Source organism: Eptatretus burgeri, chromosome 6 (assembly GCF_056783735.1).
Source record: "Eptatretus burgeri isolate ZD-2024b chromosome 6, Ebu_testis_v1, whole genome shotgun sequence".
Lineage (NCBI taxonomy): Eukaryota > Metazoa > Chordata > Myxini > Myxiniformes > Myxinidae > Eptatretus > Eptatretus burgeri.
This window is the reverse complement of record NC_140966.1, coordinates 115,183,388-115,207,738: the sequence shown is the minus strand read 5'-3', so window position 1 is coordinate 115,207,738 and position 24,351 is coordinate 115,183,388. Positions and strand designations below refer to the sequence as shown.

The 24,351-nt window shown below is 37.9% G+C and overlaps 1 protein-coding gene and 1 long non-coding RNA gene across 8 annotated transcripts in view; one reads left to right on the top strand and one right to left on the bottom strand.

Moving 5' to 3' along the window:
* Positions 1–2,093, bottom strand: part of LOC147025673 (myelin protein zero-like protein 2) — a 72,222-nt gene extending 70,129 nt beyond the window's left edge. For 2 of the 7 annotated variants that reach the window (XM_085886905.1, XM_085886910.1), the window contains exons 1-2: positions 1,968–2,088; positions 1,577–1,815 (exon numbers count right to left, since the gene is read on the bottom strand). The gene's annotated coding sequence lies outside the window, so the exon portion shown is untranslated. Of the gene's footprint in view, positions 1–1,576; positions 1,816–1,967 lie in introns of all 7 variants that reach the window. The other 5 variants (XM_085886904.1, XM_085886908.1, XM_085886911.1 and 2 more) reach the window with 4 other exon arrangements.
* LOC147025672 (uncharacterized) lies at positions 1,982–15,765 on the top strand. Its single transcript, XR_015059630.1, has 2 exons — positions 1,982–2,078; positions 9,832–15,765. It is a non-coding gene; the product is annotated as an uncharacterized LOC147025672 (long non-coding RNA).
* The last annotated feature ends 8,586 nt before the right edge of the window (positions 15,766–24,351 follow it).

Genomic DNA, 24,351 nt, shown 5'->3' with positions numbered 1-24,351 from the left:
CAGAATCCAGGAGAAACAGAAGTGATGCTGTAGTGCCAGTCCATAGCAGAGAGCTGTACTCTACTGAGCTACAACCAAAGGCCTTGTCGACTGTAACTTTGATTTTCCAAGTGAACACTTAGTTTGGACGGATAACCCAGCCTGTGACTGTCTTTGGAGGCCAACTTTCCGATGCGGTTCGTCCAGGAAATCTCTGGGCTGGTCGTGAGACCTCGACATTTAAGAGATAACCTCTTCTAGTTGATGACAAAGGAAATAGATGCATGGGTTAATTTGACGATTCCTCCAGAGGGATACGGGGAGAGTGAGATTTTTCAAGATCGAAGGGCATGCTCCATTTGTCAGACCAGTCGAATCATTTACAGATCAAACAGAGAAAGATGCACTCGTCACCGCCCCCTCATTCTGACAAACTCACGCAAAATGTTCATAAAGGAACAAAATAGCAGGCTCTCTCTGGGCTCGACCAACTTCCCCTTCACATCAACGTCCGGCAACATGCCTCAAGCCTTGTCAGGAGAATAAAGAGGAAAACGAGAAAACATTTTGGATTGAATATCGATCATCTATCTATAATTCCAGCAATATCTGTGTGTCTGTCTGTCTGTCTGTATGCGACGGTCGTTTCTCAACGACCGCCGGTCCGATCTGATTGAAACTTGCCAGGAATATTGCTGGGGACCCGCGGATGTGCCTTGTCGAGGTTTGATATCAATCGGACGAGCGGTTCCCACGTTATGGCCATTTATCTGTCGACCAATGACAAGACACGGTGCTATGACGTCACAATTAATGTTTATTTATTTATTTTCCCCACGATTGACGTCACAATTCTTCTTCTTCGTTTGGTATGACATCACAATCGACGCTGGGGACCTGAGTATGTGCCTTTTCAAGGTTTGATATAAATCGGACAAGCGGTGCCCAAGTTATGGCCATTTATTTACCAAACCAATGGCAGGACACGGCGCTATTACATCACAAATGACGTCACAATTAATGTTTATTTATTTATTTGTTTTTTGTGAATACATTTACAGAGAGAGGGGCAAGAGAGGAGGGAGGAGAGCGGAGAGAAAGAGGGGGGGGAAGAGAGGAGGGTGAGAGAGGGGGGCAAGAGAGGAGGCGAGAGAGGGGAGGGAGAAAGGGGGGTGAGAGAGATGGGGCGTCACAATTCAAGAGAGGGGGAGAGAGGAGGAGCGAGAAAGGGGGGTGAGAGTGGGGGCAAGAGAGAGGGGCGAGAGAGGAGGGCGAGACGAGGGGGGAGCGAGAAAGAGGGGGCGTCACAATTCTTCTTCGCTTGATATGACGTCACAATTGACGCTGGGGACCTGAGTACGTTTCCCAGGTGTTTCCTAAGTTATGGTCATTTATGATACGGTTGGTCCGATCTAATTGAAAAAAATGCCCCAATCCAGTCGTCGTTTACGAGAGCGAAGGACCGAAGCTGCACATACTGGCACATGTCACCCATGAGAGAGGGTACTGGCACGAGAGAGGGGGAGAGAGGAGGGGGCGAGAGAAGGAGGAGTGGGGGGGGTGAAAAAATGCCCCAATCCAGTCATCGTTTACACACCGATGGGCCCTTACCTTCGGGCTCACACTAGTGATGTTAATTCGCTAGTTTACAAAATGCGAATTGTTGCAAATCACATCACAGAGAAAGGCAATGTACACTCTGAGAATGAACAATGAAATTGAAAAACATGAGAAAGGAAAGAAATATTAAAATATAAAGAAGAAGAAGAAGAAGAAGAGGCAGTTAAAGGATTTTCCTTGAGCGTTGCGGATCTTCTCGGCGAACTTCCGATAGGGCTGAGGGGGGTTTCCGAGACAAGCAAGCACGTCACATCCGTCAGATTAGATTTTTTTCACATTTATCTTGTTTTTAATTGATCAATTCTATAAAACCTTTTTCCGACATGGAATGATGTGAAAATGGGTGTGTGCGAGCTGGTTTGAGTTACTTGAAAGGATCGATGTCTCGGATAAGCAGGAAGGGGCCGCACCAAGAAGTTGATTCTGAACGACCATTCCAGCTTTGTGGATGTCGAGAGGATGGAGGCCTCTCTGGTCCGGTACGTGGTGCTGTGCTGAGACAGAGGCACAACACAGCAAACATAAAACGTTGTTGGAAGCTAGTAATAAGGTGAAATATCGTTTTATGAGATGGTGTATTTAACATTATATGTGATCTTCATTATCATTATCATCTCATCGGCAGCCTGTGGCTGCTGGTTGCATCATTGCTGGGAGTGCTGCTGTGCCGCTGCTGTGCACCCTGTCGGTTAGATCAGGAATTTGTGATTTGTTCAGGATTCCGGCGATAACTTGCCAACTCCTTGTGATATTGTGGAATCTTTAATGCCAACCAAATAATTCCGGCAGATGGGGCGCCCAGCTTTACGTCCATCCGAGGGATGGTACACACATTGATGAATCACCCTGCACGTGAAACACCAGGATAACAGTTTATAAATGGATGTGTGGTGGGGATTCAAATCCAGGTTAGATGGCTTGGAGGAGAGTGTGCATACCTCTTTGTAGACCTGTCAGTAGATGATAAATGTTGCTTCTGGGACGCTCATTCAAATGAATGGGAAAAAGGGAAAAAAAAACTATCTGACCCAGGCTCCAAAAGCTCAAAATTGGAGACTCACTTCCTCCCCACAAAGCCCCTTCCCTCCCATACAAGCAAATGAAAAATTGAGACGTACTGATTGGAGCACTTCTTCCCCCCAACATAATTGCACTCCTTTCATATTTTCATGATACTCAGAGCGAACCAACGAATATTTGCTCATGTTCTACTTTAGGGAATAACTTAATTTTCTTATAACATTCATTTCTATTGAGTATATTCACAAAGAATAACTTGGAACTTGGTTCTTGGTTTAAGTATCTTTGTTGAGCTGAGATAAAATGATAAACTTCTCTTAATGCTCTTGTCTGACCACCTCCTGAGCCACATATCATTTTGAGATTGCAGTAAATTGTTTTTCCATTATTCAATTAAGAACCATCAAAGTTTTCAGTCCATTCAAGGATATTAATTTTTTTTCTTGGCATCCTCCAACTTATTTGCAATTAAATTTATCCGCTTATTTGTTTTATCTACTTTTACCCCGGTTATTTCTTCAATAAGACTTATTTGATATTTCTCACATTCTTTATGTTTCCCATTTAAATACCAAGGCCGATTACATCTCCACTCTTTGGTTTGGTTATTACTTGGTTCGATCATTTATAAATCAGCAAAAAAGACGGCGGTAGCCTGTTAAAATCCGCAACCCAATATCTCAACACTTCAATATCTTAACACTTATACTTATAACTGTAAGGGAGACGATTGATTCCATTCTCCAAAATATATCTTTTATCATCAAAAGTTCCTAATGCTTTCTTAGTTACCTCTTATGTATATAATTGATGTTTACAACTTCTTATTGTTTTCATTTTTCAATACTCTTCCTTCTTTAAAGTTAAACAGTTGTAAGAATGTTTAAAGTTTGTTGTTTCCTTAATTATATTTTTCTTTATTCCCTTGAACTTCTTATCACAGACTTCAATATTATTATTATCAATATACTTATGAGTATAAGACTTTTATCTCAATCCAAAAATTCACTCATTACCTTCCCACCCAATTCATCATTAAACTTACCAATAACCTTTTTATTCTTTGATGAACCTTCCTAACCCCCGCTTTAGCAGGGAAAATGGCCTTTAAGTGTGTGTGTGTGTGTGTGTGTGTGTGTGTGTGTGTGTGTGTGTGTGTGTGTGTGTGTGTGTGTGTGTGTGTGTGTGTGTGTGTGTGTGTGTGTGTGTGTAAAATAACACATTACCTGTCTTATAATTACTTGTATCATATATAATTATATATATTGTGACGTCCACGGGACTTGAACAATCCCGCCAACGTAGAATGAGCCGAAACGATGGAAGCGGTTTATTTATTTATAACCCAAACATGGCGGTTCTAATCGCTCTACCGCAAACGGGACGAGGAAGGTGACACGAGTCGCTTTTCACTGAGTTGATGATGTTTATTTGTTTTTATTATTAACCAGAAATAACAAGACTCCAATCCTTTTACCTCCTCCGCCAAATTCATCCCTTGCTTCCTCAGCTCTCCCCACTCTTCAACTTGCAGCTGCATACGAGCATCCACACAGGCACAATGACGTTCCAGGCTTTCATCCACTTTATCAACCCGAATGTTCGTTGCATCAATTTTATCGACCAATTTTTTCCGTATATTTTCCCCCTCCAATGTAATTTCTACCTTTGTTTCCTCCAATCTATCCTCGAATTTGCTTTGTATTTCTCCCAATTTAACATCCACACACTCCTGCATCTCAGTTTTCATTTTCTCCATCTTTTCCCCCAATTCATCCCTCATTAAATCAATCCGTGCACCCAACTGTTCCCCCATTACCCCCAATTGATCTGTCATTTCTGCCCCCTGTGCCGTCATTTCTGCCCTCTGTGTCACGAATTGATTTGCCATTTGTACCGTCATGTCCCCTATTAAACGTTCCAACATTGTCTGGATCGACATCGCGCCGGTTTCCGGCGCTGCCGGCTCCGTTACGGGCGATGAAGCACGGTCCACGCTCGGAATGGGGGAGGTTCCAACCCTACCCCCATCTCTCCCGTCTTCCCCCGACTCGCTGCCAGACACGTGGCCTTCCTCCTCAAACATCTGCACATCCGCCATGGTGCAGAAGTCCCGTTTGCCGCCAATTAATTTAAATTTGAAAAATCCCGCCAAAATTTTCCCGCGCTCGTGCGCTTTTCTGTAATAATTTTATATTCCAATTCGTGGCGAGATTTTAATCTTGGTATATTCTCCCGATACCAAATATCATTTAGAGGGGTTCGAAAATCCAACACCCTGACACCAATGTGACGTCCACGGGACTTGAACAGTCCCGCCAACGTAGAATGAGCCGAAACGATGGAGGCGGTTTATTTATTTATAACCCAAACATGGCGGTTCTAATCGCTCTACCGCAAACTAGACGAGGAAGGTAGCACGAGTCACTTTTCACTGAGTTGATGATGTTTATTTGTTTTTATTATTAACCAGAAATAACAAGACTCGGCAAGAAGAGGGATCCGGGGCGATTCGACGGGATGGTGTGGGATCGGGCGTGGGGAAAACACAGACAATTCCAATGAATATACAGATCTCAAACCCTCTAAGGCGCCAAGTACACACACACACACACACACACACACACACACACACACACACACACACACACACACACACACACACACACACACACACACACACACACACACAAAATGTAGCTACTTCTGGTGGTCAGGCTGGACCGTGGTGTGGACGCAACTGTCCCTGGATCAGCGTCGGACGAGCTGGCCTTGCTCTCGTCAGGGGCGGGGGGGGCAGGAGAACCCGTGGTGCTGTCGACCTCCTGGTCCTGGCCCAAGTCCGCTCACAGCCGCCAGGGAACCAGTTCTGGTGCCAAATTGCGAGCAGGAGAGGGAGGCAGGTCCGCCGGCCGTTCGACCCCGTACTCCGAGTCAGCAGAACCCCAGAGCCAACCAAGGTGAGGCACGAGGCTCAGCAAGGCTCCAAGACACGATGAAGAACACGATCGAATCAGCGCAACAGCCTCCACACCAAAAAAACACGATCTTTTTGTTGTGATCTTCTTCCTCTTCCTTTTCGACCCCGAACAGAACCTTTTTATCCTCCCGTCCTCGTCACTTCCAATCGAGCCGTTTTATTGGCCCACCGCCGTCGCCTTCCGCCAATCGTGATCACGGGGCGGAGCCATCCGCAGCCCTGTCCTGTGACGTCACGGCCAGCCTCCAGGGACTACTAAAAGGGGTTTACACAGACACCCTTACCCTATCCCGTGTCCCTATCTAATTACGTGACAATTATCATTTCCCCCTTGAAGAAATGAACATTTACTAGACAACTTATCACCACTGAATTGCTACTTATTACATCGAGATCCTGGTAAACTCGAACAGCATGGCATACCTAATTAAACATCCTAATTACCCTTTGAATGCATACCCCCCCCCCCTCAAACGTAACAATATTATCAATCATATCCTAATATACATCACTTGTCTTAACTTCTAATATAAAACTATCTGTATCCATATATAACAATGACACTTTATCCTTGTACTTTGGTTTTAAATTAGTATAGCAATAATCATGCATAAACGACTTTGACAAGTCAAGAATTGATGTTCCTATACAAATAGGTTTATCCATTTCAATACTCTCTTTTTTTCAAATGAATAGCACAAACGTTTTCTGAAAACACCTCCGCTCGCTTTAAACTTGGTCTATTAATTAACTTTGAAGCCTGCTTCCAAGATGTAGAAAGTCTAATGTTTTGTCGATTCCTAACATTTTCCATTGTCTTTCCAAATACAGCATTATTCATTAATTTATAAAAGTCCTTCTCAAAACCTGTTTTTGTTTCTGTTTTCCTTTTTGTATTAAAATCAATATACTTCTTCAACCAATTTAACTTTGTATAAATTTCAAAATCCTATGAATTTTCCAAACTCTCAACCCAACAGATAAATATTGTCTCAAGTTCCTTTGATGCAAAACATAACTTTCTTAATCATTTCATGTAGTAAGTAGTTTTTCTGGAGATTTACCTTTTATATTAAATGACTGTTGGTAATCACTTAACCATTCTTTTCTTGGACTTTCTTTATCAGTGGCATAGGGGAGGTCTTTATGTTTGTGATGAAGTTCTTCTGGATATTTTAAATCAACCTCAAAATAATATCTAACTTCAGCTTCATCCAATTCTTTTTGAGAGGAGATAACAATGTCTTGTAAAACTTTTTCATAATGTTTTTCTTTAACCCATTTAAGTTTTCCATGAGGTAAAGATTGAGACATAGCCCACCATTACAAATTGTTGGCATCATTATACATCAGGTAAGAGTTGTCCTCATTCTTATTATAATCAGCAAGATATTTGTTATTTGCTTTAGCATCTCTTGGAACATACTTGAGATATACCTCCTATTTTAGCCTTCTCTATCATTAAAAGCATATCTATATCATTGATTAATTCCAAATCCTGTTTTGTCATTTTCAATATGGCACTCCAAGCCAACCCTGAGGCTGTGTAATAGTGAGCGGGGTCGAATCCAGAAGAATTTTTATTTTGACAGACTGTTCTAAAAGTTTCAAACACATCAGTCAATGATAATACATCAGTTTTAAGATACAAATCGTGATGTTCTCCAAGATTCTTGAAATTAAACTTCTCCCAAACCTTTTTAGCTTGTGTATAATCTATATCGGAAATATGAGTTTTATTCAACTTGCTGGAGAATCTTTCCATTGAAGGAATTTGTGTTTCTTTAAACTTCTCAAATGAATCCATAGAGTCACATGGATATATTCCCTTTTGTGATAAGAGATCAATCATTTCTTGATTTTAGAAATGTGATTTAAGATTCGGAAAGTTTTTAATATTTGATGCTAAGTTAGATAATGGACTTGCCATAAACTTGAATGTGTCAAAAAATCTAATATGGGTTATGGGGGATGTATGAATTGTTTTGTGAATGAGATGTATTTTTGATCTGTGTCAGGAATGGCAGAAATATCTCCAGATGTCTTTGAAAGTTAATTTATAAATAGATGTGTGTTATCGTGAGTGTTGTTGTGAAGAAAGACAGGAATAAAGTTTGGGGGCTTGTAATTAAGATTACAACGGGAATGAGCTGGACCTCTATATTTACCAGTAAGATGACAATGATCCCTAACTTTGACCTCTCCCTCAATTTTCTCCTCACAAATATGACAGATACTGTTCTTCCTAAATTCCTTCTTCTCTACCTTTGTTAATGACATTGGTTTATAGGTTTTAACCATTATTTCTCTTCGTCTTGTACAGTGTTTTTCCAATCGTCTCACAAACTCCTCGGAGGCATCTTCTCCTCTATAAAGTTCTAACTTGTATTTATCACCAACAGATGATTTTGATATGATAACAGAAACTACAAGGAGTACGTTTTGATATTTATTTGTGGACTATTTATTTGGATTTGGAGAAACAGTATTTCCCTTTTCAAGGACACTTTCAAAATTAGCATATATCACAAAGGTGTTTGCCAGATTTGTTGTAATCTTTGAATGATATCTTCTTTCCTCCTGTTGGAATATTAATTACGGTTGATTTATGATTACCACAGTATTTTGAATGTTGATTTAATCGTTCTTTCGTGTGAAAGAAGTTGAGACATCTCTTAAGGCACTGTCACACCTTGACGATTTAGCCAGCGTATGCCGACGTATGAAAAATTTGCCGAATACGCTGGCACACATCGAATACGTATGGGTAAGTTTTGTATACGTTAAGAGCACGCCGGCATACGTCGTAGTACGCTGGCATACGTCGTAGTACGCCGAGCTGTTAGACAAATTTTCCATGCTTGAAATTTTTCGACGTATGCGAGCGTATGACTCACACATTCCGCATACGCTGGCCATAAGTTGTAGGCACATTACGCGATCGTTGACACAGGTCGAAACACGTTACTTGTAAGTCGAAACACGTCGACGTAATGTTTAGCATTCCCGAAACTTATTTCTAACCAATGAGTAACGTGTTGTAGGCACGTTACGCGATCGTTGACACACGTCGACACACGTTAGTTGTAAGTTACTCATAAGTTGAAACACGTCGAGGTAATGGTTAGCGTCAGTGTTCCAGACTCCCTGTTTTTTCTTTTTTTTCTTTTTTCTTCGGGATGACGGTGATGTTGACACTTCAATTTCTAGTGCCGTTATAATATAATATAATTAATAGGCTGCCGCTCAACGATTTAAATCATAACCGCACTAGAAATCAAAGTGTCAACATCACCGTAATACCGAAGAAAAAAAAAAAACCAGGGAGTCTGGAACACTGACGCTAACCATTACCTCGACGTGTTTCGACTGATGAGTAACTTACAAGTAACGTGTGTCGACGTGTGTCAACGATCGCATCACGTGCCTACAACTTATTGCCAGCGTATGCGGAACGTGTGTCATACACTGGCAGACGTCGAAAAATTTTCAAAATGCTGAAAATTTGTCGACGAGCTCGGCATACTACGACATATGTCAGCTTGCTTCAGCGTGCTCTTAACGCTCTTAACGTAATACAAAACTTACCCATAACGTATTCGATGTGTGCCAGCGTATTCGGCAAATTTTTCATACGTCGGCATACGCTGGCTAAAACGCCAAGGTGTGACAGCGGCTTGACATTTCGATGTCTAGTGCGGTTATGATTTGAATCGTCGAGCCGCAGCCTATTAATAGCCTCCGCCACGTGATCGTCAGCGATACGCAGCCGCGCTATGCATAAGTTAGACGATCGTTGGGCATAGGTTGTGAATGCCGACAACACGCTCAGCATTCGTTGATACAAGTTATCTATATGTTATTGAAACGATCGGTGTAAGTTACTAATACGTTATGCATACGTCCAACTCGTTATGAATACGTCCAAAACTGTAAAAAAAAAAAAACATCAATAATTCAGCGTACGCCAGCGTTTTTACATACATTTTGATACCTTGCCATACGCTGGCTAAAACATCAAGGTGTGACAGGGCATTTACAGGGATATGTTTTATTTGTTCAATTGAAAACTTGTGAAGTGATGTCTTGATAAATTTTTGATATAAGCATAATGTGATTTTTCCCCGAACTATAACATAGAAGGTCAATGTGTGTTTCACCATTTTTATTGTTATTTGAAATTTTTGATATTTGAACTTTGTATGTATCTGTTCTCTCTCTATCGAGTGCAGCCTGTGACTGCTGGTTGCATCATTGGTTGGGACGCGGATATGCCGCTGATGCAGTGTCCCCCTTCACAGTACACTGGTGCTCATTTTGCCGACCTCGGAAGGATGACAGGCTGAGCCAACCTCCTGGTGTATTTTAATTCAGTGGCCAACGGGGCTTGAACTCAGGACCCGAGGACCCCAAGCCGCCACCCTAACCACGAAGCCAACACTAGGCTTCATGTATCCGTTAATCCATAGACATTAACAGATAGATTATTCATTTTCTCAAATTTAGGAATATCTCTCAATGACATTGGAAACTGTAAATCTTTAACATTTAGTGTATTCTCGTATTTCTTTTCATGTTCAACCCTTACAGGTTTCCATTGTGGAGGATGTAAGTGAGCAAGAACAGACCATATAAACCATTTATTATCTTTGTTTTGAATATTGACAACTGCTTTCTTAAGTTTTATCTCTTTTGTTAAATCAATATAAGAAGAAGCTTTAAGAGGATCTGATTTTAAGATGTGTATATCTTAAAAGATTATTTTTGTAAAAGCAAATCCACTACCTACTACAGTGTTATCAATATCTTGTTCATGTCTCTGGAGTTCGTCGTAAACATCACATCTTACAAAATCTTGACATGATGTGATAAAGTGAGGGTTTGTCCTCATATAGGGGGTCATTTCAACACCTTCTCTTACCACTTTCAATTTTGCTCCTTTATGAAACTTAAAAGTTTTAATTTCACTTAATGTGTTTTTAATTACAGTTTCAATACTTTGTTTAACCATATCAACAGCTTCAATGATTGAAAATGGTCCAGTGTCTTCAAAGCGAAACAATCTTATTTTTATATGTCCTTTAAATGCCCCATCAATGTTTTCAATAGAGAATTTAGGAGTCCCTTCCCTTTCTTCATTCTTCTTGTGTTTGCGTGATTGAAGGTGTCCACTATTAAAAAAAATATTAAGAATATCAATATTACATCTATCAAAATGTTTTGTTTCTTGTTCAAATGGTAATATTTGTCTGAAAAGATTGAATGTGTGTTTGTTGGTTTGAAGGTGTTTTTTTTATAACATTTATATTCATGATTACAAATGTCGCAGTATGTTGTATTCATCATATTTATACAGCAAAACTTTGAAACTAAAATTTTCTTGATGAAAATTTCATTTAATTTATCGGTGGTTCTTTGTTTAAAACCATTTTATTCACCAACTTTTTTTACTTAATAAATACAATGTATCAAGACACAAAAGTCAAGTTTCAATCAATCTCTACATTTGCAAAAGATACTGAGAAATATGTCGAGGATGTAAAATTGAATAAAGATAAATATAACAACTATTAGATAAAAACAATTATGGTGAATAATATGAGTTCTTCAATTTCCTTCAGTGGAAGGGCTTTTAGTATATCTGGAAGAACATCAGTTCAAGTAGCTCTCACAAAAGTTTCTTCTCTCCTTCTGGCAATATACTCAAAACTAGAAAAAGCAATGAAACAAGAAAAAGTATCAAAAAAGAAAGACCTTATGGGTGAAGCTTTAGAAAGAAAAGAAAAGACCATCTGTAATATGTAATATGCAAGGAGAAATTTGTATTTTTTTTCAACAACCCTAAAGATGTAAATCTTGATGAAATAAAGGATGTTAATATATCAGGTGAAATGACATTTCGTTCAGTCGTAGTTAAGGTCCATTTTAAAATTACCTTTAATATTTAAAAAATGTAGTAGAATCCGTTAATGAAAAAAAGTATATAGATAGATGGTAATGTTTTTTCTACGAATTAAATACGAGTCATTATTCAACTGAATATTTTGAAGATTATGAGAGTGATGATAGTATATCTGTTGGAACAGAAGATAGTTATGATACCACGAGCTTGTGTTCAAACGATAGTAATGAAAGTAGTTTTATAAATGATTGTGAAAGCACCAATGAAAGTACCGAAGATGAATTTTGTTTGAAGTAAAGTTTTACTTTATAAATATGAATAGTATACAAGATCTTGAGCCTACCGGGCGTAGTGGCGTGCGCCTGTAATCCGGCTACTTGGAGGATCGCTTGAGGATGGGTGCTCTGCACTGGGCCGCGCTATGAGAGGGTGTAGGGCAGCCCGGAATCATGGCGAAACACAATCCTTATCCCTGTGTCGTAAGAGGCGACCAGGGTTGCATCAGGAAGGGCATCCGGCGTAAAACCTATGCCAAATCAGTATGCGGATCATGACGGATGATCCGTTGTGGCAACCCCTAACGGGAACAGCTGAAAGACGAACAACAACACAAGATCTTGAGCCTCTTGAATTCCCTGATTCTCCATATGACAAATTTGAGAATTGTCCTGCATGTGATAAAGTGGAATTAAACAGAGCCAGAAGCCCATAAACAATATATTCTGTGATTATCTTCGAATTAATGAAAATATAAAATATAAAAAAGAACATAACTGTTTCAAAATTACATAAAAAATGAATTACTTTGCAAGATTAACAAGAGAAATGAATGTAAAGTACAAGGGTGATAAAACACCTCTTCTTACAAGGGAAGTGACTGAACAAATGACGATAATGTTTCATGGATTGATGATTATTAAGGATTGTCATTTTAAGGGAAATATCAACACAAGATAATGTATAAATAAAATAATGGATTATCTTGAAATTTAACCTAAACTTAGGATAAAACATAGTTTCTAAAAAAAGCCAAAAAAAATTAAATAAACCGTTTTCCAAATATTTAAACGAATGATTTTTTTTACCCATTTGGGAAAATAAGATAAAATTTCACAACCATAAAAATCTTTCAAATTCATTAAAATGTCTCATAGTTGATTCAAGTGAATGTGGAAAAACCTGCTTGCTTTTAAAGATGCTCCTTACTCCCAACTTTTTAAATTATGATAATATAATTTTTACAAAGTAAAGTTTTCAACCTGAGTATCAATAATTCTCACAAGGTTTTAATGCGGGTCTTCAAAAAGAAGATATAATCGGTTTATTTAAACTTCAAAACAAACTAAATGATTACAACATTGAAGATATAATGCAACTATTTTGTGATACACAGAAATGTAAAAAGAAAACAAAACTGATAACTTGTATTCTTCGTGATAATATGGATGATATACCTTCACCACAATATTTGGATAAATCAAAAAAGAACCTCATTATCTTTGATTGTGTTAATGAGAGAAACCAAACGGTAATGGATAGCTCCTACACAAGAGGGAGACATTCTTCTTGGAATTTAATTTATCTAAGTCAATCATACTTTCAACTCCCTCATTTCTCAACAAGAAACAATGCTAATACTTTTATTTTATTCAAGTTAAATTCAATAGATATAAACAATTTTTGGAGAGACATTTGTTCTACATTATGGAGTAAAGATGAATTTGGGGATTATATGAAGCACACGGCAGAAAAATATAAATATATTGTTGTGAAACACGATGAAGATATTAAGGGATATATTTTTTATTTTATAAACAATTACATATATAAATCTTGTGGATAAATCTGCTTCTGGAAAAAAAACTTTCATAAATCAAGGTTCTTGAATAGCAAAAATGAAAATATTGTGTTTTTTTTTTTAAAAAAAAGAGACCATGTGATTTGTATTGTATCGACAACAACCAGAGCAATGCGACCAGAAGTAGAAGGTGAAGATTATTACTATATTTCAGTGGAGGAACATATGCGATTGAGGAAAGAAGGTGAAATATTAGAGTAGGTTTCTCTTGGTACAACAAAATATTCACATTGAAAGAGTGAGTTAAAGAAACTTAAATCTGGTGGTCTTGGGATATTAGAAACTAATCCAGAAGGAATGACACAAATTATTAAACATCTGAGTGGTAATGGGGTTAAGATTTTATCATTCGGTTTTGATGTTGATGTAGAAACTCAACGCAAGTTCTTCCACACTGATCTTGACAAACCATTTCTGTATGGACCTCGCTTTATGCACGGGGGTATTGTCATGCTCAAACAGAAAAGGGCCTTCCCAAAACTGTTGCCACAAAGTTGGAAGCACAGAAACATCTAGAATGTCATTGTGTGCTGTAGCATTAAGGTTTCCCTTCACTGGAACTAAGGGGCCGAGCCCGTACCATGAAAAACAGCCCCAGCCCATTATTCTTCCTCCACCAAACTTTACATGTGGCACTATGCATTCGGGCAGGTAGCATTCTCCTGGCATCCGCCAAACCCAGATTCGTCCGTCAGACCAACAGATGGTGAAGCGTGATTCATCACTCCAGAGAACGCGTTTCCACTGCTCCAGAGTCCAATGGGTGGTGAGCTTTACACCACTCCAACCGACGCTTGGTATTGCACATGGTGATCTTAGGCTTGTGTGCGGATGCTTGGCCGTGGAAACCCATTTCATGAAACTCTCGACAAACAGTGTTTGTGCTGACATTGCTTCCAGAGTCAGTTTGGAACTCAGTGGTGAGTGTTGCAACCAACGACAGATGATTTTTCATGCTATGTGCTTCAGCACTCCGCTGTCCCGTTCTGTGAGCTTGTGTGGCCTACTACTTTGTGGCTGAGCTGTTGTTGCTCCTAGATGTTTCCACTTCACAATGTCAGCACTTACAGTTGATTGGAGTAGCTTGAGCAGGGCAGAAATTTGATGAACTGACTTGTTGGAAAGGTGGCATCCGATGAACGTGCCACAATAAAAGTCACTGAGCTCTTCAGTCCGGCCCATTCTACTGCCATTGTTTGTCTAATGAGATTGCTTGATTTTACACAGCTGTCAGCAATTGGTGTGGCTGAGATAGACGAATCCACTAATTACAAGGGGTGTCCACATACTTTTGGCCATGTAGTGTATATGAAGAGTTGTGGGAAATAAATCTTCACAAAATATCAAAAACAGTCCCGTCATTCCAACTGGAACAAATGATATTACCTGATGCGTTGGAGAGTAAGGAGTACAGGGAATGTGAAATGAGGAAAACGAAATGAAGATTCCCATTTGCAGTTCCATGATAACCCTGTCTCTCCATCCAACACCCTTTTTAAATAAGATCAAAATGGAGATCAAACTGTGCTCATGTTCTCTCTCATCCATGTTACAGGTTTATAAACAATGCAGTTTATTTTATTATAAACACATTTTCACCCAAATAGCGCGGAATATTAATCAGGTAACTTGGAGCGAGATGAAGAGGAAAGAAATCTCACCCATAAGGAATAAAACGAACCCAGGCATCATGGTCTCTTGTTCAGTTCTTCACTTGTTTAGGTTCTGGAGAGAAAAGTAAATTTAGTAAAACAGAGAGAGTGTCCGTTTATAACTTTATACAATAACTCATGGGTTAAGTTTGGTAAATATATTTACAATATAGTCCCACATGATATTAACATGGGTTGGCACTGGGCAGGATAGCCGAGACCGAGTAACACACACTGGCCTCGAAGCTGTTGAACCTGAATCTGAATCCTGACCCAACAATAAACTGTTTCACAGTCAGGGCGATTCATCAGTGTGTGTGCTGCTCCTCAGATGGACAGTGAAGTAGTGTCCCATCTGCCGGCATCAGTTGGTCGACATCAAGGATTCCATGGTTCTGTTCTGTTCTTGCGTATGGCAGCTTTGCTGCTGGGAAGCAATCATTTCTTGGAAGCGTGGCTGTGCCGCTGATGCTGTGCCCCTCTACCGGTGCACTGGTACTCATTTAGCCGACCTTGGAAGGATGACAGGCTGAGTCAACCCCACCTGATGTTAATTCACTGGAAAACGGGGGCTCAAACTCAAGAACCTGAGATCCTAAGCCAGCCACCCTAACCACTAAGCCAACAGCAGTCGAGATTCCACAGTGTCCTTTGTGAAGACTTGGTGAGCTACAGTGCCTTCAGAAAGTATTCACACACCCCTTGATTTTTGTCACGTTTGGTTGTTTCAGCCTGAATATAAAACGGATTAAATTTCAATTTTTTTTGTCACCGATCCACACAAAACACCAAATAATGATAAAGGGAAAAACGTTTTTAGAAACTTTTACAAATTAAGAATGAAAAGCTGAAATGTCTTGCATCAATATGTGTTCAACCCCTTTGGTAAACTTGACACTCAAAATTGAGCTCAGGTGATCGGCATCATGGTCAGGCGATTTCCATTGATCATCCTTGAGATGTCTCGATGACTTGATTGGAGTCCACCTGTGTCCAATTCAATTTATTGGACATGATTTAGAAAGAGAAACACCTTTCTACATAAGGTCCCACTGTTGACAGTGCGTGTCAGAGCAGAAACTCCACCATGAAGTCTAAGGAACTGTCCGTAGAACTCTGAGATAGAATTGTAAGGAGGTATAGATCTGTGGAAGGGTAGAAAACAATTTCTAGAGTGTTAAAAGTTCCCAAGAACACAGTGAGCTTCATCATTATGAAATGGAAAGAATATGGAAACACCCAGACTCTTCCTCGAGCTGGCCGTCTGACCAAACTGAGCAACTGGGCAAGAAGGATCTTTGGCAGGGAGGTGACCAAGATCCAAATGACCACTCTGACAGAACTACAAAGTTCCTTGGCTGAGATGGGAGAACCTGCTGGAAGGACGGCAATCTCTGCAGCACTTCACAAATCTCGGCTTTATGGGAGAGTGTCCAGACGGAAGCCACTCCTGAGAAAAAGCCACAACAGCACGTCTGGAGTTAGCAAAAAGGCACGTGAAAGACCTTGAGATCATGAGGCAAAATATTCTGTGGTCTGATGAGATGAAAATTGAACGATTTGGCCTGAATGCAAAGTGCTACATCTGGCGGAAACCAAGCACAGCCTATCACCCATCTAACACCATCCCTACCATGAAGCATGGTGGTGGCAGCATCATGCGATGGGGATGCTTTTCAGCAGCAGGGACTGGAAGACTTTTAAGGATAGAGGGAACAATGAATGGATCCAAATACAGGAAAATCCTTGAGAAGAACCTGATTCAGAGTGCAAAAGGCCTTAGACTGTGGTGAAGATTTATGATCCAACAGGACAATGACCCCAAGCATTCGGCCAAAGCAACACTGGAATGGCTTCAGACCAACAATGTGAAAGTCCTTGAGCGGCCCAACCAAAGCCCAGACTTGAATCCCATTGAGAATCTGTGGAAAGACTTGAAGATTGCCGTTCACCAACAATCCCCATCCAACCTGACAGAGCTTGAGCAAATCCGCAAGGAAGAATGGGAGAAAATCCCCAAATCCAGATGTACAAAACTGATACAGACATACCCAAGAACACTCGGAGCTGTAATCACTGCCAAAGGCACTTCAACAAGGTATTGACTCGTGGGGTTGAATACTTATTGACGTAAGACATTTCAGCTTTTCATTTTTGAATTAATTTGACGAAATTTGTAGAAACATGTTTTTCCTTTGTCGTTATGGGGTATTATATGTAGATCGGTGACAAAATTTAAATTTAATCCTTTTTTTAAATTTCAGGCTGGAACAACATAACGTGACAAAAGTCAAGGGGGGTGAATACTTTCTGAAGGGACTGTATCTCAGGCATCCTGAACAAATTCCAAATTTCTGCACGGACTTCCTGTATCGGAGTGGTGACTCATCCAGGGTTGTAACCCAAGGCAAAGAAACTGATGTTCTCTCGAGCATGGTACATTAAATATTCTACCAATGTATAGAGGAGCTTGTACATATACAAACATATTATTAGACAACACTATACAAATAATACATGAATTACAATGACAATGACACACAATGGACAAACACACATGGTTTATGAAACTCCAACCCTGGTTCCTCACTTCATGAGCCAACAGTTCATCTGGGAACATAAAACCAACCTCAAATATTCTTCATTCATCAAATCCCATAATTATAAACAATCCCACTTTTATTTTCTCTTCACTCCTGTTAATAATAATAATAATAATAATAATAATAATACAATTCATAACCCCCATATCTAATTTCTCCAACTCGTATCTATACCCCTCTCCCCATATCTCTTACACTCCCCCCACCCACACTATTAAGCCCTCCCCACTTATCTCTTACTCCCCCCCACACTGATCCACCCATATTTTTTACCTCCCTCAACAGAAATATTACCATCACCCCACCCCATGTCCACACTACATTTTAGCCCCTCCCCATATCTCTTATCCCCCATCCCCCTGCCCACACTGTCTATAATACCCTTATCTGTATATACTGTATATTATGCATATATGTGTATACACATTCCCTCCCCCTTCAAATATCTCCTAACTCCCCTCCCCCCACATCCACCCCATGGTACCTATCCCCCCCCACCACCACCCCACCCCTCAAATGTTAATATAAAGGATATAATCGGTTTATCTTCACTGTTTTTAAAAAAAAAGAGAGAAATACTATTATTAAGATAAATAAGAGAACAGAGCATGCTTCACCTTGAACTGTCGTTTGCGGTTTAATTCCCAACCCGACGATAAACTGTCTGATTGGTGTTTCCTCAGTTGGTTGTTTCCATCACGCATCGTCCCTCGGATGGATGTTAAGCCGAGCCATCAATGACTGTCACATCTGCACATCCTGAGAAACGACTGGATACCTCCACCTGTAGTGAACGTTTGAGTATTGATTTCGCTTTTGCTGTGTGCATTCATCCTGAGTGAACATTGACGTTGGAACGGGCGCAAGTTCATGCGATATTACATCTCCAATGTCAATGTCCCGATCACTTGACAACAAAGCTATCACTCTCACATAGATGGCATCAAGATCAGTCACTCTTGAACTGCCAACTTGTACTGACTGTTGCTGCCATAGTTTTCATTTTTTTGCTATGGTGGCGTAGAAACCCTGGGGCCAACCTTTTTCAAACTCTGCTAGCAGGTCTTCTCCGATCCTAACCGACTTGTGCACATTCACACTGGAATCTCCAATCTTGCCACTGCTTATATTCACGATTTCGTCAGGATGGTCACTGGGATTCAATGGGTCAATGCAGGTCGCCAGCTTCTGAAGGATCCCATCTCTGTCTTTGGCGTCTGCAGCTATTCTCGCCTTGGATTCCTCCTTGTGTGACGTTTGGCTGCAACCATCTGCACCATCCTCCTCCATCTCGACCAAACCGGTCTCAATCTTACAACACAGGTGGCGGCGAAGTGCCCAAACCTTAAGAGTCTCCTCCTTGAGCGTGATGCCAATGATGCCCCCACTGCTGTGCCCGTACCTCATGAATGTGGACTCAATGAACTGGTCGCTCCAAATCCCATTCAGATGCCACGAATGTATCGAGTGACGTGTTCACCCTTCATGAAATGGGTCTGAACATGAGGTGGGAGCTTCTCCATACTGCGAAGGTCGTAGAGGCCAGGAGGGTGAATATACCGATTCTGGCTCACTTTTCCCCATGTAAATGAATGGGGGATTTTCAGCGATTCATATTTTTTTCCCTAAAAATAAACCCCCTTTTTATCCCAAGGTATATTTATTTGTCTCCCCTTTTAACCTGAGGATACTTTTTTTCAAATAACCCATGCAATAAGATAAAGATTTGTTCAAGTACGAAAGTGGTAATGTGATTTGTTAAAGGTAATTCGAAAGAAATATCTGAAACGTCTAAGCCTCGGGACACTTTATCAAATAACGGATGCATATTGTTTAGCTCACTCATTGAACCTATAAACATTTGTTCATTCTCAAATTCCTTCAATAGTTTAATTTTCTTTGCACAATAATCCCCATCTAAAATATTGAAAAACAAAACATTTGAATCTTTATATTTTTTAAGATACCGCTTTTGTGCCATTACGAAATTATAAACTTCTCTTAATGCTCTTGTTTGACCACCTCCGAAGCCACATATCATTTTGAGATTATAGTAAATTGTTTTTTCATTGTTCAATTGATAACCATCAAAGTTTTCAGTCCATTCAAGGATATTCATTTTTTTCTTTACATCCTCTAACTTACTACTTTTTAAATTGATTCGCTTATTTGTTTTAGTTATTTTTTCAATAAGACTTCTTTGATATTTTTCACATTCATTATGTTTTCCATTTATATACCAAGACTGAGATTTTCTCCACTCTTTAGTTTGATTAATACTTGGTTTGACCATTTATATATTGCGAAAAAACATGGCGGTAGCCATTAAAAAACCCTAACCCATCTTCACATCATTAAAACACAATCTATTTTATACACTCTATCATACAATATCCATATGGAACACAATCTATTCCATTATCTAAAATAAATCTCTTATCATCAAAGGCTCCTAATGCCTTTTTATTTACTTCTTCACTATATATGTTAGTTTATAACTTCTTTTTGTATTCTTTTTCCTTTATTCTTCTTTCTTATTCATCAAACAATTATAATAATTTCCAAAAGTTATTGATTTCTTTGTTACATATTTCTTTATTCCCTTTAACCTCTTATCAATCTGATCACCATACTTATAAGCATATGCCTTTGCTCTCAATCCAATAAACTCACTCATTACTTTTCCACCCAACTCATCCTTAAACTTACCAATAACCTTTTCATTCTTTTTGGAAAATAACTCACTCTTCTTGCTGAAATTACTTGTATCATATACTCCAATATTTTTCTTCATATCTTTATAAACATCATCAGTTTTTATATCTAGGATAAAACTATCAGTGTCCATATACAACAATGAAACATTTTCACCATACTCTTTCTTTAAGTCATTATACAAATAATCATACATCAATATCTTTGATAAATCAAGAACTGCTGTTCCAATATAAATTGCTTTATCCATTACAATACTTTCCTTTTTCATATGAATTGCAGAAAAGTTCTCTGAAAAAACCTCCTCCCTCTCAAAACTTGGTTTATTTATCAATCTCGAAGCTTCTTTCCAAGATGTTGCGAATCTAATGTTTTGCCTGTTTCCAACATTTTCCATAGTCTTTCCAAATACAGCATTATTCATTTATTTATAAAAGTCCCCTTCAAATTTTACTTTTGTATTTGCTCTCATATCTGTATTGAATTGAATATACTTTTTCACCCAAGAACTTTGTTTAAATTTTGAAACTCTATGAATTTTAGCGACTCTCAATCCTTCTCTCAAAAACTGTTTTAAGCTTCTCTGATGCAAAACATATCCCTCTTTATCATAGAATGTTGTTAATAACTTTTCTGTTGATTTGCCTTTAATATTAAAACTTTTATGATAATCACTGAACCATTCTTTCTTTGGGGTTTCTTTCTCACATGCAAAAGGAAGGTCTTTATGCTTATTATGAAGATCACTCGGGTACCTCAAATCAACTTCAAAATAATAACCTTCTTCGTCATTCAATTCCTCTTGAGAAGAAACAACAATATTCATCAAAGCCTTTTCATAATCCTTTTCTTCCACCCACTCTAATTTACCATAAGGCAGAGATTGAGACATTGCCCATCCATACAAATTATTAGCATCAAAATACATCAAATAATTACTATCTTTTTCACTATCATAATTTGGAAGATATTTATTATTTGCTTTGGCATATCTTTTTGAACATACTTGTGATATTCCACCTCTCTTGGACTTCTCAATCATCAAAAGCATATCAACATTGATGATTAAATCTATATCTTGTTTTGTCATTTTCAACATTGCACTCCAAGCGAAACCAGGAGCTGTGAAATAGTGGGCAGGATCTAATCCATAACAATTTTTATTATGACAGAGTGATCTAAAAGCTTCAAACACATCAGCTAACAATAAAACATCTGTTTTTAGATATAAATCATGATATTCTCCAAGGCTCTTTATCTTAAATATTTTCCATATTTCTTGTGCGTGTTTATATTCCTTATCACTTATCTCTTCTTCATAAAGGTTATTATAGAAACTTTCTTTTGAAGGAAGTTGTGTTTCTTTAAATCTCATAAATGAATCCATATAATCATAAGGATAAATTCCCTTACTTGTAAGAATTTTCTCTTTACTTTGAATTTCATTCCTTGTTTGAATTTCCTCTCTCGTGAGAATTCCTTCTTTAATCAGAATTTCAACTTTAATCTGAATTTCCTCTTTAGTTAGAATTTCATTCATTGTTCAAATTTTCTTTATAATTAGAATTTCATCTTCAGTTAGAATTTCTTCATTAATTTCCTCATTAATTAGAATTTCCTCTTTACTTTGAATTCTCTCTTTAATCTGAATTTCCTCTTTAGTGAGAATTTCCTCTTTTGGAAAGAATGAATTAAGATTTGGAAAAGAGTCCGTGGAGCTTAGATTTGATGCGAGGTAGGCTAGTGGTGTTCCCATAAACTTGTAAGAATCCAGAAACCTAATACGAGTTAAAGGTTTTGTGAATATCATTTTTGTAAATGAAATATACTTTTGACTTGTGTTTGTTATGGCAGAAATATTCCCTGGTGTTTTTGAAAGTTCATTTATAAATAGATGTTTATCATAGTTGGCGCTGTTGTGAAGAAAGACTGGAATAAAAGAAGGTCATTTATAATTAAGATTACAACAGGAATGAGCCGGACCTCTATATTTACCAGTAAGATGACAATGATCCCTAACTTTAGACTCCTCAATTTCCCCCTCACAAATATGACAGATATTGTTCTTTCTAAATTCTAATTTTTCTTCTTTGGTTAATTTCATCGGTTCATTTGTTTCCTTCATTAATTTAGTGAGTCTTATACAATCCTTTTCTAATCGTTTTACAAACTCTTGTGAAGCTTTTTTTCCATTATAATGTTCAAGTTTGTTATACTTTTCTCCAACAGATGATTTGATATAATAATAGAAACCACAAGGAATATGTTTTTGATATTTATTTGTATATGATTCTTTTGGATTAGGAGAAGCAGTATTTATATTTTTAAGGATACACTCAAAATCAGCGTACATCACAAATGGGTGCATGATAGATTTATTATAATCTTCAAAAGAAATCTTTTCACCAGGTTTAGGCATTGTAATTACAGCTGATTTATGATTACGACAATATTTTGAATGTTGTTCTCATCGTTCTTTTGTATGAAATGAATTAAGACATCGCTTACAAGGATATATTTTGTTTGCTGTTCTGAATACCTGAGAAGAGATTAATCTTGATAAATTATTGATGTATGTGTAATGTGAATTATTTCCAACACTAAAATATAAAAGATCAATGTGTGTTTCTTCATTTTTATAGTTGTTTGAAATTTTTAATATTTGAACTTTGTTTGTATCCGTTAATCCATATACATTAATAGAAAGATTATTCTTTTTCTCAAATTTAGGAATATCTGTGAGTGGCATTGGGAATTTAAAATCTTTAATGTCCAAGGTATTCTCATATTTCATATATTGTTTTACTCTTTCTGAATTACATTTTGGTGGATGAAAGTGAGCAAGAACAGACCAGAGAAAACATTTATTATCATTGTTCTTAATATTAACAACTGCCTTCTTTCGTTTTATTTCTTTTGGTAATTCAATATAAGAAGAAGCTTTAAGAGGGTTTGATTTTAGAATGTGTATATCTAAAAAGATGATTTTTTTTTAATATTGAATCCACTTCCTACCACTGTATTATCAACATCCTCCTCTTGTTTTGATAGTTCTTCATAAACCCCACTATTCAAAAAATCTTGAAATGATGTTATAAAATGAAGATCTGTTCTCATATAAGGAGTTTGTTCTTCATCTTGTCTTTTCAAATTCATTTTCACTCCCATATAAAACTTTAAAGTTTTCATTTCTTTTAATGTCTTTTTAATAACTTTTTCAACATCAGGTTTCACTATTTCAATTGATTCAGCTTCTGATGATGGACCGGGTTCTCCAAATTGAAAAATCCTTATTTTTATATGCCCTTTAAATGCCCCATCAGTGTTTTCAATATAATAGTCTCCCTTTACTTTAAACTCATTTTTCTTGTGTTTTTGTGATTGAAGATGTTTATTATAACTTCTCTTCAAAACATCCTTTGAACAGATATCACAATGTTTTCTTTCCAACTCAAGAGGAGATATTTTATGAAATAGATTAAATGTGTGTTTGTTGGTTCGGAGGTGTTTTCTATAATGTTTGTATTTGTGAGTACAAACATCACAGTATGTTGTATTCACCATATTTATATAATAAATCTTTGCTTAAACTAAAATTTTCATGATGAAAATTTCGTTTATTTTACAGGTGAATCTGTGCTTAAAACCATTTTATCCTCCAACTTTTTCACTTAATAAATACAATGTTTCAAGGCACAAAAGACAAGTTTCAATCAATCACTTCATTTGTTAAAGATACTGAGAAATATGTCAAGGATGTAAAATTGAACAAAGATAAATATAACAACTATTGGATAAAAACAATTATGGTAAATAATATGAGTTCTTCAATTTCCTTCAGTGGAAGGGCTTTTAGTTTACCTGGTGGAACATCAATTAAAGTATCTCTAACAAAAGTTTCTCCTCTCCTTCTGGTAATATATTCAAAACTAGAAAAAGCAATGAAACAAGAAAAAGTATCAAAAAACAAAAACCTTATGGATGAAGCTTGAGAAAGAAAAGATAAGACCATCTGTAATATG